Consider the following 6,000-nt stretch of genomic DNA (forward strand, 5'->3'; position numbering starts at 1 on the left):
TTAATCAATCAATCAATGTACATGCATAAACATATATATTGAAACAAACAATTCTAAAAATCAACCTGCAATAGACCATGCTGGGAAAAGTGATAATGATTTATATTGGTTTAACACTTGTTATTAACTCCAACACTGGAGTTATCAGCAGCACCTGACCCCTTAAATATATTCATAAATGTAGACTACAATCCCACTTCGGGATATTGCCTCGTTCCATGTGTTACCTATATCCACATGGAAAATGTTATATCTTGTCTATTCCATGCCTATTACAGGCCATATCACTTCATTCTAGGTGATATCTGGCCTATTCCATGCCTATTACAGGCCATATAATTTCATTCTAGGTGATATCTGGCCTATTCCATGCCTATTACAGGCCATATAATTTCATCCTAGGTGATATCTGGCCTATTCCATGCCTATTACAGGCCATATCATTTCATTCTAGGTGATATCTGGCCTATTCCATGCCTATTACAGGCCATATCATTTAATTCTAGGTGATATCTGGCCTATTCCATGCCTATTACAGGCCATATAATTTCATTCTTGGTGATATCTGGCCTATTCCTTGCCTATTACAGGCCATATAATTTCATTCTAGGTGATATCTGGCCTATTCCATGCCTATTACAGGCCATATAATTTCATTCTAGGTGATATCTGGCCTATTCCATGCCTATTACAGGCCATATAATTTCATTCTAGGTGATATCTGGCCTATTCCTTGCCTATTACAGGCCATATCATTTCATTCTAGATATCTGGTCTATTCCATGCTTATGCTGTTCCACCTTGCCTTTGATCCATGACCAGTCCAGCTCCAACTGACAGAATGTCTCAGTAGGGAGCCTTGTGGAACTCCACAGACTGATCTTCCATTAGTGCCTAGCCTGCTGATAACAGAGTATCAAATACACCAAATGGACAGCAGGGAATCATTAGCTCCACCTTTATGCTAGCACCAGCATTACCATTCACATGGCTCAGGTTCCCTCGCTGGATGGAGGAATGTGGCTATCTTGATTAAAAAATATATATATAATAATTATTTGGCTAGAGACAAAACCAATTCTTATGTGGAGACAATGCAAAGCAAACCAAGGAGCCATCTTGTTTCATTGACTCACACTGAATTTTGATAGTGTAAGTTTCCACATAATAAAAGACCACAATGCATGATTATTTATCAAGATAAACCGATAGCAAGATGTTATGTGAAAAAATGTTTACCTAGCAAACATGTTTTCTGTATAAGATGAGAGAAGATGGGTAGGTTGTCAATTGAACCCAAGCCAAAGCCTTATTTGCATCCAAGCAGAAATATTCAAGGACAGTCTAAAGCTCTTTAGGATAGTGCACAGATTACTTTGGCAGACAAAAGTCTGCATCTCTCCCCCAGGTGACCATAAGTTAACTAATGCAATAGATGAATGTGGTCTACATGCATGATTCTTATGAAATAGACAAAATGCTCATGTGATTAAGTATTACTGCACGGCAGCAGTAAGCAGACAACAGCCGAACTACAGTTTCTTCAGAAAGTATTTAGACCCCTTGACTTATTCTACATTTTGTTGTGTTACAGCCTGAATTCAAAATGGATTAACTAGATTTTTTTTCGTACCCATCTACACACAATAGTGAAAACAGGTTTTTATATTTTTTTGCAAATTTATTGAAAAGGAAATACAGAAATACAGTGCCTTTGGAAAGTATTCAGACCCCTTAACTTTTTCCACATTTTGTTACGTTACAGCCTTATTCTAAAATGGATTGAATAAAAACATTTCCTCAGCAATCTACACACAATGCCCCATATTGACAAAGTGAAAACAGGTTTGTAGACATTTTGGCTCATTTATTAAAAAAACTAAAACAGAAATAACTTATTTACATCAGTATTCAGACCCTTTGCTCTGAGACTCGAAATTGAGCTCAGGTGCATCCTGTTTCCATTGATCATCCTTGAGATGTTTCTACAACTTGATTGGAGTCCACCTGTGGTAAATTCAATTCATTGGACATGATTTGGAAAGGCACACACCTGACAATATAAGGTCCCACAGTTGACAGTGCATGTCAGAGAAAAACCAAGCCGTGAGGTCGAAGGAATTGTCCGAAGAACTCCGAGACAGGATTGTGTCACGGCACAGATCTGGGGAAGGGTACCAAAAAAGCAGCATTGAAGGTCCCCAGGAACACAGTGGCCTCCATCATTCTTAAATGGAAGAAGTTTGGAACCACCAAAACTTTTCCTAGAGCTGGCTGCCCGGTCAAACTGAGCAATCGGGGGAGGGCTTTGGTCAGGGAGGTGACCAAGAACACGATGGTCACTCTGACAGATCTCTAGAATTTCTCTGTGGAGATGGGAGAACCTTCCAGAAGGACAACCATCTCTGCAGAGCTCCATCAATCAGGCCTTTATGGTAGAGTGGCCAGACAGAACCCACTCCTCAGTAAAAGGCACATGACAGTCAGCTTGGAGTTTGCCAAAAGGCACCTAAAGACTCTCACACCATGAGAAACAAGATTCTCTGGTGTGATAAAACCAAGATTGAACTCTTTGGCCTGAAAGCCAAGCATCACGTCTGGAGGAAACCTGGCACCATCCCTATGGTGAAGCATGGTGGTGGCAGCATCATGCTGTTGGGATGTTTTTCAGCGGCAGGGACTGGAAGACTAGTCAGGATCGAGCCAAAGATGAACGGAGCAAAGTACAGAGAGTTCCTTGATGAAAACATGCTCCAGAGCGCTCAGGACCTCAGACTGGGGCGAAGGTTCAATTTCCAACAGGACAATGACCCTAAGCACACAACCAAAACAACGCAGGAGTAACTTCGGGACAAGTCTCTGAATGTCGTTGAGTGGCCCAGCCAGAGCCCGGACTTGAATCCGATCGAACATCTCTGGAGAGACCTGAAAATAGCTGTGCCGCAACGCTCCCATCCAACCTGACAGAACTTGAGATGATCAGCAGAGAAGAATGGGAGAAACTCCCCAAATACAGGTGTGCCACATTTGTAGCGTCATACCTAAGAAGTCTTGAGGCTGTAATTGCTGTCAAAGTTGCTTCAACAAAGTACTGAGTAAAGGGTCTGAATAATTTGTATAAATTAGCAGAAAATTGTAAACCTGTTTTTGCTTTGTCGTTATGGGGTATTGTGTGTAGATTGATGAGGGAATTAAAAAAACATTTTTTTTTAATAAGGCTGTAACGTAACCAAATGTGGAAAAATGTAGTCAATACATGTTAGTATCACCTTTGGCAGCGATTACAGCTGTAAGTCGTTCTGGGTGAGTCTCTAAGAGCTTTGCACACCTGGATTGTACAATATTTGCACATTATTCTTAAAAAATTGTCAAGTTGATTGTTGATCATTGCTCGACAGCCATTTTCAAGTCTTGACATACAGTTGAAGTCGGAAGTTTACATACACTTAGGTTTGAGTCATTAAAACTCATTTTTCAACCACTCCAGAAATGTCTTGTTAACAAACTATAGCTTTGGCAAGTCGGTTAGGACATCTACTTTGTGCATGAGCCGTGCACAAATCATTCTCTCTAATTTTTCCAACAATTGTTTACAGACAGATTATTTCACTTATAATTCACTGTATCACAATTCCAGTTGGTCAGAAGTTTACATGCACAGACTACGGTTTGCAACAGCACAAGGGGACAAAGATCATACTTTTTGGAGAAATGTTCTCTGGTCTGTTGAAACAAAAATAGAACTGTTTGGCCATAATGACCATCGTTATGTTTGGAGGAAAAAGGGGGAGGCTTGCAAGCCGAAGAACACCATCTCAACCGTGAAGCACGGGGGTGGCAGCATCATGTTGTGGGGGTACTTTGCTGCAGGAGGGACTGGTGTACTTCACAAAATAGATGGCATCATGAGGGGGGGAATTATCAGACATCAGTCAGGAAATTAAAGCTTGGTCGCAAATGGGTCTTCCAAATGGACAATGACCCCAAGCATACTTCCAAAGTTGTGGCAAATTGGCTTAAGGACAACAAAGTCAAGGTATTGGAGTGGCCATCACAAAGCCCTGACCTCAATCCTATAGAGAATTTGTGGGCAGAACTGAAAACGCTTGTGCGAGCAAGAAGGCCTACAAACCTGACTCAGTTACACCAGCTCTGTCAGGAGGAATAGGCCAAAATTCACCCAACATATTGGGGGAAGCTTGTGGAAGGCTACCCAAAACATTTAACCCAAGTTTAACAATTTAAAGGCAATGCTACCAAATACAAATTGAGTGTATGTAAACTTCTGACCCACTGGGAATGTGATGAAAGAAATGAAAGCTGAAGTAAATCATTCTCTCTACTATTATTCTGACATTTCACATTCTTAAAATAAAGTGGTGATCCTAACTGACCTAAGACAGTGAATTTTTACTCTGATTAAATGTCAGGAATTGTGAAAAACTGAGTTTAAATGTATTTGGCTGAGGTGTATGTAAACTTCCAACTTCAACTGTAGATTTTTAAGACGATTTTAAGTCAAAGCTGTAATAAGGCCACTCAAGAACATTCAATGTCGTCTTGATAAGCAACTCCAGTGTATGGCCTTGTATTTTAGGTTATTGTCCTGCTGAAAGGTGAATTTGTCTCCCAGTGTCTGTTGGAAAGCAGACTGAACCAGTTTTTCTTCTAGGATTTTGTCAATGCACTTGCTCTCTTCCGTTCCTTTTTATCTTAAACAACTCCCTAGTCCTTGCCGATGACAAGCATTCCCATAACATGATTAAGCCACCAATTTGCCTGAAAATGTGAAGAGTGGTACTCAGTGATGAGTTGCGTTGAATTTGCCCCAAACATAATGCTTTGTCTTCAGGACATGAAGGTAATTTGTTTGCCACATTTTGTGCAGCTTTAATTTAGTGCCTTATTGCAAACAGGATTAATTTTGTATAGGCTTCCTTCTTTTCTTTCACTTTGTCATTTAGGTTAGTTTTGTGGTCATTTAGGTTAGTATTGTGGTCATTTAGGTTAGCATTGTGGAGTAACTACAATGTTGTTGATCCATCCTCAGTTTTCTCCTATCACAGCCATTAATCTCTGTAACTGTTTTAAAGTCACCTTTGGTCTCATGATGAAATCCCTGAGCGGTTTCCTTCCTATCCGCCAACTGAGTAAGGAAGGACGCCTGTATCTTTGTAGAGACTATGTTTGTTGATACAGCACCCAAAGTGTAATTAATAACTTCACCATGCTCAAAGGGATATTCAGTGTCTGCTTTTGAAATGTTTATCCATCTACTTATAGGTGCCCTTCTTTGCGAGGCATTGGAAAACCTTCCTGGTCTTTGTGGTTGAATCTGTGTTTGAAATTCACTGTTCGACTGAGGAACCTTACAGATAATTGGGGTACAGAGATGAGTTAGTCACTCAAAAATCATGTTAAACACTATTATTACACACAGTGTGTTATTATTATGTGACTTGTTAAGTACATTTTTACTTCTGAACTTACTTAGACTTGCCATAACAAAGGGGTTCTATTCATTTGTCAAAATGTCTCAAAACATTATTCCACTTTGACATTATGGGGTATTGTATGTAGGCCAGTGACACAACATATAAATGTTATCCATTTTAAATTCATGCTGTAACACAACAAAATGTGGAAAAGTCAAGGGGTGTGAATACTTTCTGAAGGCGCTGTAGATGTTTTCCATCTCTACAGAGGCCTTGGCAAACTGAACTTTACATTATGGTGACTTCAATTGTCCATGATTTGTCCGTTTACGTTAAACATGGATGCACCTAAGAGTACTGGAGTTCAGAAATATTTCGCATTACTACAGTAAATAGCGAAACACTCAGATACTATTTGTCATATTTGTCAAGCACCCGTAAATGATTTAACGGTGTCTGCCAGTCATTCATTTGACTGAGTATGTTCTCCTGGTCAGCGATAGAGAGGTGAAGTTGCTGTCTGTGCTGATGTGAAGAGTGTGACGGAGCAGGTAGACTACAGAGT

The sequence above is a fragment of the Salvelinus fontinalis genome, chromosome 2, assembly GCF_029448725.1.
Source record: "Salvelinus fontinalis isolate EN_2023a chromosome 2, ASM2944872v1, whole genome shotgun sequence".
Lineage (NCBI taxonomy): Eukaryota > Metazoa > Chordata > Actinopteri > Salmoniformes > Salmonidae > Salvelinus > Salvelinus fontinalis.